We start from the raw sequence: 13,416 nt of genomic DNA, 5'->3' as shown, positions 1-13,416 counted from the left end.
ACCCCCATACACACACAAACTCACTCTCCTGCTGGTAATAGCTCATCCAAAGTGACCACTCTCCCTACAATGTGCATGGTAATCAAGGTGGGCCATTTCCAGCACAAATCCAGGCTCTCTCACCCGCCCCCCCGGAAACACACAAACTCACTCTCCTGCTGGCAATAGCTCATCCAAACTGACCACTCTCCAAGTTTAAATCCAAGTTGAACCAGAACGTCTGGGGGGGGTAGGAAAAAACAGGGGGAAATAGGCTACCTTGCATAATGACTAGCCACTCCCAGTCTCTATTTAAGCCTAAATTAATAGTATCCAATTTGCGAATGAATTCCAATTCAGCAGTTTCTCGCTGGAGTCTGGATTTGAAGATTTTTTGTTGTAAGATAGCGACCTTCATGTCTGTGATTGCGTGACCAGAGAGATTGAAGTGTTCTCTGACTGGTTTATGAATGTTATAATTCTTGACATCTGATTTGTGTCCATTTATTCTTTTACGTAGAGACTGTCCAGTTTGACCAATGTAAATGGCAGAGGGGCATTGCTGGCACATGACGGCATATATCACATTGGTGGATGTGCAGGTGAACGAGCCTCTGATAGTGTGGCTGATGTTATTAGGCCCTGTGATGGTGTCCCCTGAATAGATATGTGGGCACAGTTGGCAACGGGCTTTGTTGCAAGGATAGGTTCCTGGGTTAGTGGTTCTGTTGTGTGGTATGTGTTTGTTGGTGAGTATTTGCTTCAGGTTGCGGGGCTGTCTGTAGGCAAGGACTGGCCTGTCTCCCAAGATATGTGAGAGTGTTGGGTCATCCTTCAGGATAGGTTGTAGATTCTTAATAATGCATTGGAGGGGTTTTAGTTGGGGGCTGAAGGTGACGGCTAGTGGCGTTCTGTTATTTTCTTTGTTAGGCCTGTCCTGTAGTAGGTGACTTCTGGGAACTCTTCTGGCTCTATCAATCTGTTTCTTCACTTCCGCAGGTGGGTATTGTAGTTGTAAGAAAGCTTGACAGAGATCTTGTAGGTGTTTGTCTCTGTCTGAGGGGTTGGAGCAAATGCGGTTGTATTGCAGAGCTTGGCTGTAGACGATGGATCGTGTGGTGTGATCAGGGTGAAAGCTGGAGGCATGGAGGTAGGAATAGCGGTCAGTAGGTTTCCGGTATAGGGTGGTGTTTATGTGACCATCGTTTATTAGCACTGTAGTGTCCAGGAAGTGGATTTCTTGTGTGGACTGGACCAGGCTGAGGTTGATGGTGGGATGGAAATTGTTGAAATCCCCATGTTGCTACCTTCTGATGGCCAGTGAGGGCCAGGGCTGGCTCTACCTTTTTTGCCACCCCAAGTGGCAAAGGAAAATGCTGCCAAAGAGGGAAGCGGAGGAGCTGCCACCAGCGTGCCACCGAAAGCCACCGCAGTGCCGCCCTTTCCCGTTTGCCGCCCCAGGCACCTGTTTGCTAGGCTGGTGCCTCGAGCTGGCTCTGGTGAGGGCAGAGGGAGAGTTGGAGGACCTGCTTCTTACCTCCCTACTTGGTAGTAACTTGATCCTTGTGTGGTTTTTCCACACTTGTGCACATGCCTGCGATCAGGCAAAATCCAACTGGGGGAACAAAGAAGGTTTAAAATGCTTCTCAGTTTTGCTTGGTTTTAGTTATTAAAGTGTTCTGATTCTCTGGTGCATAATGCATTTCATTTTCTACACCCGCATGTTGTCTTGTTACTGTTTAGTGCTACTACATCATAAGCTTTCCTTTCAGGACAGGAAAAATGCCACTTTGTCTCCCTGAGTTGTCCTGTTTTAACAAAAACAATTTAGTTGCTTTAGAAACTTGTTGGAAGTATCACAGATTTTTTTCCAAGTTACAGATAAATTGAGAGCGCCTTTTTTTTTTTTTTAAAAGAAAAAATTGTAAGTGGAGTTGCTTCATGAAAGCTAAGGGATCAAGTAAGCATCAAGAAAACCAGCCAAAGGGCTCAGTTCCATTTGCATGTACATCGGGGAAGTAGGCCTGTATAAGTGAGGGGCATACTTGGGAATGTAGCATGGAGACACACTGAGAATATTTCTCCATTGCACCTCAGACCTGCTCAGGAACACCCTTGCTATTTCACTGTTGTTCCTTCATTCAGTAAAGACTGCTGACTTTCACAAATCCTGTGAAATTAAGGTTATTTTAGAAGGGTATAAACTGGGTAGAAATACACTGGGTATTATAAGTCTGATTCTGAAGTCCAAGGGGACTTCAATAGGCTCTCAGATTGCACAAAGACCCCACAGTTAGGACCTAAGAGGAGGTCACCCTACTAATTTTCACTTTTGAACTTAGGTAGGAGTCAAGCCATTATCTCACAGGTAAAAGAACCATGCAGTTAAACTATATGTTTTAAATGTAACATACTAGATTGAGGAAGAGCAGGTTGATCCTGAAGTTTAATTTAAATTGGCAAAAAACAAACAAACAAAAAAAACACACCTCAACCTGGGTCCACGTTTTGGGATAAGAAATTACATATAAAATTAAAGTTAGGATGCTTCAAATTCAGATACATTAATATGAGAAAACAGGCTGCTTAAATTTGATGAATGGATGGTATGGTTTTAAGTCAACCAACCACAAACAATTATGATAATTTAAAGTTGCTTAACATAAAAAAAGAAATGTATATTCCAGGTTCTGCTCAGTTTTAAAAAAGAAAGGTAAGATTAAAGAGGGAAAACCCTATTTATGTATCTAATAAATTTAAAGTCTGATTTAGAAGAAAAGAAATCATTTTAGATAGTGTTAAGACATAAAAGTTCTCTAATAAGCCGCATCTCCTAAAACACTTATCTATATGTACCCAGACATTTCTAACACGGTCACCACTCTTATTTGAGTGCTAACAAAATTTAATTTAAACTTAAAGGACAAAGAACTTCTAGCAACAAAGGAGCAGCTGTATACTAAGTAACAAAATGCATGGACTAACAAAAGCTAGTAAAGAAATAGCAAATGCTACATGCTGGATTGCTTAGTATTGCTCGGAAATGTCACAACTTGCAAAAGAAGATGATTATATAAATGGTGGCTTACAGTTACTGACATACCGTTACCAGATAGGATGCTACAGCTATCTGGGGACATATTGAGCAAGCACAGAAAGGTATTACTGGCATGAATGAAAACGGACAAAATTATTAACAGGTAACCCCAACTTTAGAAGAAAATATCTAAAACCCGCAAATCTTGGCTGATGATGGAAAAGGAGGGAGGAAAGTGACAGCCACCTGGAACTGTTGCCAGCCCAATTGATACTTGAATCTATGTTCCCAAATGTCAAATTCTCACCTACAGTGAGGTTGGTTTGAAAGAAACAACTGTGAAAAAGTTTCATTTTATACGTTGCTATGCCCGACGACACATTTAGGGGGAGATATTCTGTGGCACAACAGCAGCTCAGTAACCAACTAGCATTGAAAAAAATGTTGTTGGGCCCCATTTGTGTCTTTGAAAATGTCGCCCTTAAACAGCAAAGCTATCAGCAAATGAGTGGACCTAACAAATTTTACCAAAATTTTAACGTGATGGTAGAAGAGATCTAAACAATACCGCTGTAACCAAGGGTTACTTTTACCAGTATGTAGTAAGTTGCCATAATTTACATTTATCATAGTGTGAATTTCAATATGAAAAATTTTAGTAATCTATCAACATACAGATAGAATCTTTAAAAGTTTCTATATTCATATAAATTATCTATTGATATATTAGTTTTCATATTAAAACTCACACTATTCTAAATGATAAACTGAATGATTTGATTTTGAGGACTGCTTCACAGATTATGATAATAGAGGAAATAGGATCCTCCTTGGCAGCCTACTGTATTAGCTTTCAGGCACCCCAAGAATAGATAATGGTCCCTTTTTGTTTTTCTTTTCTATACATAATTTCCCTAGTCATTGTTATTCCAATAAAGTGATTAAGTACCCTGATGATGCAGTAATTTATAGGAGTGGCAATTAAATAGGAATGATTCAAAGTGATTGGAAGAATGACATTGATAAACTGCAATCAAATGGTTTTCTAAAGCATATATATTATTGAATACTAACATCACCAACACTGCTTATTCAACAGAAAAAAAGGTAAAGCAAACTAGTAGAAAAGACACATGGTAAAGGTGGACAAGCACAAGTATTCGGGCATTGCATTTACATGACAGTTTATCTTTTCAATAGTATATTGATCACTTTGCTTCAACTGTACATTGGAAATTAAGAGCAGTATATGAAGTAAGGGCAGGATTATCCACAACAGGAGCCTGAAGTTAGGTTTCTAAATTTGTATTTAAACTCCTAAATGACTTCATTTTCAAAATATACTGAGAACCCCACTGTTCCCATTGTCAATTATTGCAGAACAATAAGTCCAGTATGTTGCAAACTGAAAAACTGACCATATAACTCTGTCATGTTTGTTATAAAATGTACCACATGTGCAACGTGGCTAAGTCAACACTGCCAATATTAACAACCTTAAAGGAATACACTCAAAGAAATCACACTTCTGCCGGGGCATTTTTCACTATCTAATTTACTAGAACTACAAGTAGGCTTGGAAGGATTAGATTTGTTTTTACTGGTAAATATTGGTAGCAATCTATTTCATTCTACACAGACAAATCAACAAAAATATATTTCCATCTGTAATAAATGAAATTACAGAAAGGCAAAATAAGAAAAATACTGCTTGAGAACTTAAGAGTTTGTTTTAAGGATAGTTACTTTTTATATTTTGACATGTGACATTGACAATTTGTCTTAACGGTTATCAAGACTTAAATTCTTGAATCTCAAGGTGTATGGTCATTAAATAGTTATCTGACCCTGCTGGTCGGAGCACTAACTTACCATGCCCCCTTGTGGCTCAACTCTGTGGGTTGGCAGTAGCACCTACGGCTCGAATCTGTGGGCTTGAGGTAGGGGAACCTGAGCCCTCTTGCTCCACCAGGTTCCAACCCATGGCCCTGAGGCTGGCATTTCAGGTGTGCTGCCTGTGCAGTGGTATCACCAAGCCTGCCCCCTGGGTTACTTCCTACCACATACCTTGCCTCTCCAGAGGCCTAATGGGGCCCTGGCTATTGACTTGCAATGCTTACTCAACTGAAAGGGGTCGGGATGTTCTTCCCCCTCACTTGTGGGCAGGTGCTCCACTGTCTCTCTGACTGCAGCCTGCAGCTCCATATTGAGGTCTGCTCTGGTCAGTGAAGGACTCCTGCTATTAGGGTGACCAGATGTCCTGGGACAGTCCTGATATTTGGGGCTTTTTTTTTCTTCCCCCAATATGGGCTCCTTTACCGCCCCACCCCTGTCCCAATTTTTCACACTTCCAATCTGATCACCCTACCTGCTATACTCCTGCAGAGGCTGCCGGTGCAGGTCTGTTCTTTTGCACTGACTCCCCTGATTGAGCTGTACTGAGTCTTTTAAGCTCCAATTCCACTGTAGCCTGCCCTGAATTCTGTCAGGCTTATCTACAATAAATTAGATCGCCTCCTTCCTTTTTTTCTTTGTTTGCTTACTTTGGGCACTTTAAAGCCCATTGTGAGTGGTCAAACTTCATTTTCCTTTGTGTAGGTAATTACTCACTTTACCCTGTTAGGTTTCCTTATTCAGCAACTGGGGATGTGCGTATGTGTATGTACACACATACACATACATAGACACACACTCACGAAAGTGAGATTGCAAAACCACAGAACATGGCAGGGATCTTTAAATGCAGGTGTGCAGTAATACCGTAAATTATTTTTTAACTTTTTTTCTTTTAACTGCCTAGATCTCAAATTGATTGTGTTCCTTTAATTTCTGAAGTCCCCTAACGTGTGAGTGCTTGATCCATCAACAAAAATGCTGTTAATTCTGGTTATTGTGGTTCTTCATACTACTATTATTGCATAAAGGACAAAAGGGAACATTTAATATTTTCAGTTCAAAATAAATAAAATAAATTTCCGTTAAGATAAATTATAACCCTAAATCTCACATAAGATATAGCAGGTTCTTCTTACAGTGCATGCCCATTGAACACTACTAGGGAATTTTCAGGATTTTTAAATCTCTCTGCCTTCTTGTTAGGAGAAAGGATGATAGACTTTACTTAAAGTGAGATCAGGGATGATAGTATTCATTTGTTCAATTAAAGACAAATACATATTGGTATAAATAAGAACATAAGAATGGCCTTACTAGGTCAGACCAATGGTCCATCTAGCACAGTATCCTGTCTTCCAACAGTGGCCAATGACAGGTGCTTCAGAGAGAATGAACAGAACATAGTGATCCATCATGATCATGACCCATGATCATCTCCTGTTGTGCATGCCCACCTTCTGGCAAACTGAGGCTATGGATGCTTCTGAGCATGGTTTTGCATCCCTGCCTATCCTGGCTAATAGCCATTGATGGAGCTGTCCTCCATGAACTTATCTAGTTCTTTTTTGAACCCTGTTATAGTCTTGGCCTTCACAACATCCTCTGGCAGAGTTCCACAGATTGACTGTGTGTTGTGTGCAATACTTCCTTTTGTTCATTTTAAACCTGCTACCTATTAATTTCATTTGGTGACCCCTAGCTTTTGTGCTATGAGGAGGAGGAAATATCATGACTGGTGTGGAGAAAATAAATAAGGAAGTGTTTTTATAGACCTCTCTCATATCCCCCCTTCGTAGTCTCTTTTCCAAGCTGAAAAGTCCCAGTCCTAGTAATCTCTCCTCATATGGCAGCCGTTCCATACCCCAAATAATTTTTACTACCCTTTTCTGTACCTTTTCCAATTCTATATATCTTTTTTGAGATGGGGTGACCAGATCTACATGCAATATTCAAGATGTGGGCATACTATGGATTTATATAGAGGCAATATAATATTTGATGTCTTATTATCTACCCCTTTCCTAATAATTCCCAACATTCTGTTAGCTTTTTTGACAGCTGCTGCAAATTGAGTGGATGTGCTTTTGAGTAAGTAGTCTGTTTGAACAAGACAGCTTTAAGATATTTGAGAAGACTGTTTCCTCTGAAGGTGAGCTGCAAAGTTTTAAAAAGCTTTAACAGTATAGTCCAAATCCTCCTCCTGCTCTGCAGGTGCCGGATCCTCAACAGCACAGACCTATGGTGGTTCATCTGCAGAATGAGGAGGAGGACAAGATGCCAAAGGCCTGCTTAAAGGATCTGCATTGTCTGCATGTGATAAGGTCCTCTGATGGGGCTCCTGGGACGGATGGCTGTATACATATGTGGTAGGACTGGTCCAGAAGTCAGCTGCCATGAAGTTGTCCTGGTTCTTTCGCCCCACGAAGGTCATGAGTATGGACAGAAGGCCTATCCTTTTAGGCGCAAGCAACTGCAAATATTTCTTCACTCCGGGCTTCTCCTTCAGTAACTGAAAACATCAGAACTTACAATACTTAAGAGCAGACACCATACAAATGTTCTACTCTTGCTCACATTTAAGTTAATGGCAAAGCTTCCATTGACCTAAAAGGGGGCAGAACTAAAAAGAACCTAAAAGGGTGCACATACTGGTAGGCAGATAAGTGATCATCAGGCAATGGGGAATCCTAGGAACAGGATGCCTGTCACTGACTGAGGTGATGGCTACTTATTATTACTTCTCAAAAGAGCTACATACCCACCTAATTTTCCACTAGTGGCAGTCTATGCACTCACTGATTTGCGTCTAGCCATGAGACCTTTTTCAGATACCACAAAGCTGTAGCTGCTTGCCCCTACGTAGTTCCCAGAGCATTTCTGTGTACCATGGCAGTATGCACATCAGGACCACACTAAAGCATGTCTAAGTCTCACTGAAGTCACTTTTTAAAAAAAAGTTAAGCACATACTTCAGTGCTCTTTTTCAGAGGGATGTTTTCTTGCATTGGGGTCTATGTTTGGACTAGTACTCTTGCATCCCTTAGAACACCTTTGACAATATAACTGTTTGTCACGGTTCCTCCCCCACTCTGAACTCTAGGGTACAGATGTGGGGACCTGCATGAAAAACCTCCTAAGCTTATCTTTACCAGCTTAGGTCAAAACTTCCCCAAGGTACAAAATATTACTCCCGTTATCCTTGGACTGGTCGCTACCACCACCAAACTAATACTGGTTACTGGGGAAGAGCTGTTTGGACGCGTCCTTCCCCCCAATATACTTCCCAAAACCTTGCACCCCACTTCCTGGACAAGGTTTGGTAAAAAGCCTCACCAATTTGCCTAGGTGACTACAGACCCAGACCCTTGGATCTTAAGAACAATGAACAATCCTCCCAACACTTGCACCCCCCCTTTCCTGGGAAATGTTGGATAAAAAGCCTCACCAATTTGCATAGGTGACCACAGACCCAAACCCTTGGATCTGAGAACAATGAAAAAGCATTCAGTGTTTTACAAGAAGACTTTTAATAAAAAATAGAAGTAAATAGAAATAAAGAAATCCCCCCTGTAAAATCAGGATGGTAGATATCTTACAGGGTAATTAGATTCCAAAACATAGAGAACCCCTCTAGGCAAAACCTTAAGTTACAAAAAAGATACACAGACAGAAATAGTTATTCTATTCAGCACAATTCTTTTCTCAGCCATTTAAAGAAATCATAATCTAACACATACCTAGCTAGATTACTTACTAAAAGTTCTAAGACTCCATTCCTGTTCTGTCCCCGGCCAAGACGACTACAGACAGACAGACACAGACCCTTTGTTTCTCTCCCTCCTCCCAGCTTTTGAAAGTATCTTGTCTCCTCATTGGTCATTTTGGTCAGGTGCCAGCGAGGTTACCTTTAGCTTCTTAACCCTTTACAGGTGAGAGGAGCTTTCCCCTGGCCAGGAGGGATTTCAAAGGGGTTTACCCTTCCCTTTATATTTATGACACTGTTATATTATAGGTCTCAACCAAGTGAGCAAATATTCTAAATAAAGGACTTCATTGAAATATTACGAGGTTATATCAGAGCATTCTTTAAAACTAAATGTTCTGTATGTTTAACACAAAGTTCTTAGTTTCAAAGTCAGGGCTCTGAGCAAATAAAATAAGCATTAATAAGGAAACAAAGCAGAGGCTCAGGTATCTGAACCGTGAAGAAGAGAACCATTTCAACTGTTTCAATCGTTCGTTTCTGGCACCATGCTGTCTAGTCATATAAAGCTGTAATTGAAACCATGTGGTGTGTGTAGCGGGTTCATTACTGTCTCTGACTAAGTAATCTCATGTACTAAACATGAACTGATTGTATAACATCCTTGGGGTCAAGATGTCTTCACTTAAATATTTGTTGGGGCATATAGGTTCTTGTTCCCCCTAGAGAGCAATGGATAACCAAGCATGATAAATAAAAAATGCCACAAATTGATTCGGAAAGTCACTCCTGTATACTGTGCGTGTTTAAACAATCACTTCAAAATTAATATGTTACCTCTGAAGACAATCTTCAAAGATTTTAAAAATATGTATAATTATAACAATGTATGAGTTTCATAATATATTTAAAATTTTCAAAATGTTACATACTCAGTGATTATTCATACTTTGCTGTATAACTACAATATAATATATGGCAATATATGCTATGCCACATTGGAAATAAAAAGAAAATCTAAATGGTGAAAGAATGCTGGTATGATAAGAGAAAAACTACAATAGCAAAGTTTGCTCAAGAAAACTTGAAATAGAACCAATACAAATTAATTGAATCCTAACGAAAAAAAATCCTAGTTTTCTAATGAATGATACATTTTGCCACAAAGGAGAGCTTCCATTTGAGCATAAAGTAAGTGCCATAATAAACAAACAAATAATACTTTAAAAATTGCACTAGATTTTTCTAGAAGCATGGGCTAGGACATGTCAGACATATGAAATATGAAGGAGTAAGACTTTCTAGTACATACAAGCTCTAAAGGTTTGATCCTGCACCATTCATGTTTTTTATTGACTTTACTGGATTCAAGGTCAAGCCCTGTATATTTTCAGATGCATACAGTTAAAAACCTTTCACCCAATTAACATACTTGCTACTATGCTTAAATATTATAGTGAAGGTGGTGTTTATCTTTGTCATCTGAAAAGTGGCAGTGTTGCTTCTGAGATTTTGTAAATTTTTATTATAAAAATGGATCCAGTAGCAGAAGCAAACACTTTCATCTTATTTTAACAAAATATTTTTGAAGGAACTGCTCTATCTCCCCACCCCGCATACCTGATATTAAATTATAAAACAGAGCAGTGAATGGCATCTTTAACAAAATAATCTATTTCTGCAATAAAAACAGGACAAGAAAGATACAATTCAAGATTCAAAATTCCAGCAAATTTTACAAAATTCATGGCAGATTTTAAGAAAGAATTAGCAGATTGCTACTGACCGGTTTTTAGTTCAAGGTTTTACCTTTTTTCCCCTTTTGCATAATGCTAGCAGTTTCTGAAGCCTGTGAAACATAAGCACTTATCTTTATAATTCAATGTCTGATCTATGGCTGCACCGGGAATTCATAGGGGAAAAAGTTAAGTGCCTCCCCTTATGAAGGGATCTTATTAACATCAGATACTTTATTTTTTATTTGTGGCTTTAAACTTTGGCCATCTATTTCTATGCAACTAGTTTATTTATTAAATGGATGTAATTCTTACAGGGAGATGTACTGCTCCCTCTCTTTTATGTGAGGGGGATGACAACATCAAATTTCCCTCGATAAAAAAGATGAACTAAGCATATTTGTTTTGTTATTTATAGCTGTAAGTACTTATATAACATATGAGGACAGAATGAGATGGATGTTTTAAAAAGTATCCATTTTATTTACTTTAAACAAAAGCTATATTGTATTGTAATTAAAGAATTGTGTTTGAAAAGAATTGGTGAAAACAACTGGAACCTTGTGTTTTCTCGGTATGAGCAATTTCTCTCTGTAACTTAGCAACATTACATCTATAACATACAAAAATTAATTGTGCTGATGCAAATTTTTGTACATGATACTCATCAAAGTGCACTGGGATCATTTACATTTTACCTGCAATGTATGCTACACCATATGCATGCAGTAATGATTTGTTACAATGCAGCTCAGGAAAGCACAGTGTCATTGTGTTGCATATAAGCAGCAATTCCACCATATCAATAATTTTGACTGTCAGTGGGAGCCAGTGTAGCTGAAACAGATGTTTTACGTTGATAAGCAGAGACTAGGAAAGAAATCTTTATCCCACTCTTTCATTTTTCTCCATTTCCTCTACTATACCTGGCAATAACTACTCCAGTATAGCTGCCACTGGCAGCCAATATGCTCAGTCCAGGCCTCTAGGTCTCATTCCATAAATCACACATAGTAGTGGTCATATCCATCCTTCCAGAGTACTTTTTCCTTTCCTTTGCTTGGAAGCACCTGCTTGATGGCATCAGAGAGTAAGCAGCTTTCCCATCAATCCGTCCTTTTGGATATCCTATTTCTTAAATCTTTAAGAGGGAGAGGCACAGTCACGTACAATTTATCACCAAAGTAGCTCTAAAGAGTTTGCATTTAGTGGGAACCTACTCTCCTAGTATAGAATTTCCATTATAAAGCTACGTGAAATATTGAAGGTCATGCTGCAGTTTTACATTTTAGTAGGTTCTGTACATTTATAATTATTATGGACATGTTCCCATTATGAGTATGCAGTGTTGTTGTAGTCGTGTCAGTCCCAGGATATTAGAGAGACAAGGAGGGTGAGGTAATATCTTTAATTGGACCAACTTCTGTTGGTGAGACACAAGCTTTCAAGCTACACAAAGCTTTTCCTCAGGTCTGGGAAAAGTAATGTTTGATCTTGTATTTAGCTGTCACATTCCAAGTACCTTCTTGTCTCACATTATGAGTGAAATTCACAATGGCATGGAGAGCTAGAGCGAAGCCCTCTGGTAGCAGTTAAACCCTGCAAAGAATGAAGACCATGGACAGAATAGCTACTAAGGGGACATGGAAAGAAAAGGAGTACTTGTGGCACCTTAGAGACTAACCAATTTATTTGAGCATAAGCTTTTGTGAGCTACAGCTCACTTCATCGGATGCATACTGTGGAAAATACAGAAGATGTTTGTTTTTATACACACAAATCATGAAAAAATGGGTGTTTATCACTACAAAAGGTTTTCTCTCCCCCCACCCCACTCTCCTGCTGGTAATAGCTTATGTAAAGTGATCACTCTCCTTACAATGTGTATGATAATCAAGGTGGGCCATTTCCAGCACAAATCCAGGTTTTCTCCCCCCACACATTCCCCCCCTCCTCCCCAAAAAAACCCCACTCTCCTGTTGGTAATAGGGGACATGAAAAAGGTTTCCATGCCAGCCCAGCATATGCTGGCCTAGACGGTGGTGATTAGAGCAGGAGAGAGAACTTTGTAAGGAAGCACGACAGAGAGAGAACAATCCAAGTCCATGTTACTTTTCTTGGGGGGCCTCCTCCATGTTGCAAAACCTTTCCCTGCTCACCTCTATGGAGGGATTGGGGGACAATGCAGGCTTAGGTAATCCCTGGCAGGGCAGCTCCAATGCAGTCATGTTTCCAGGTAGCTCTCTGGACATGGTGTAGGTTTGGGATTGAATCACTTGCTTCTTGTGGATGTGGGTGGGAAGGACATCCCTGATGAATGAATGTGTAGGAGACGCTGTGAGGGGATATTGCGAGATTCTCCCTCCTGCTCCCCAGCTTTTTCTAAAGGAAGGGCCCAAGTGTATTGTAAAATTGTTTTAAGGACTGTGTTCTAGCCTAAGTAAGGACAGGGTAGATAAGCAGACCTTTCTCCTGTTATAAACTAATATAGAGACCAGTTTGAAATACAATTCTAGGGAAAGGTGTGAATATATCATCATATCTCAGTGCAAACTGAGCTTTAGCACATTTGCTTTTTTTTAGTCAATCAGGTCTAGCCACTGTATTTTGTCAAAATCAAATTCCATTGAATTCAGTGTTTGGAATATACAAAATAAAAATAGAAATAAAATCTATACATTCTCCTTTATAATTTAGAATCCTTTAAAAATTCTACAGTATTATCAGCAATCATATTTCTATAAATTAAATATAGATCATGCTGCAAAAACCAACATAGTTACACACGGTGTAAATCTGGGGCAGAACGTGACTCACCAAATATAATGAAAACAACCTGCTACAACATAAGGTTGATCATTAAGTAAAACTGAACCTTCTGAGAATACCTGACATAACCAGCAGCCTAACAGCAGTAATGAAGAGCTCAGGAAATATAAAATATTATTAAACATTTACATTCAGAGGAACAGGCTAATATTTAAAATCTTATTAAAAATAACACTTTTTTATTTAATTAATTTAGTTACTGAGATAAAATGACAGATGTTTCTTATAATCAGGAG

General features: G+C 39.2%; 1 protein-coding gene across 3 annotated transcripts in view; it reads right to left on the bottom strand.

The window, feature by feature from the left end:
• TENM2 (teneurin transmembrane protein 2) overlaps nt 1-13,416 on the bottom strand; it is a 1,082,146-nt gene that overhangs the window by 682,558 nt on the left and 386,172 nt on the right. The gene's annotated exons all lie outside the window — the stretch shown is intronic.

The sequence above is a fragment of the Lepidochelys kempii genome, chromosome 8 (genome assembly GCF_965140285.1).
Source record: "Lepidochelys kempii isolate rLepKem1 chromosome 8, rLepKem1.hap1, whole genome shotgun sequence".
In the NCBI taxonomy this organism is placed as follows: Eukaryota; Metazoa; Chordata; order Testudines; family Cheloniidae; genus Lepidochelys; species Lepidochelys kempii.
The sequence above is the reverse complement of the archived record's forward strand: the minus strand, read 5'-3'. Positions and strand labels throughout refer to the sequence as shown.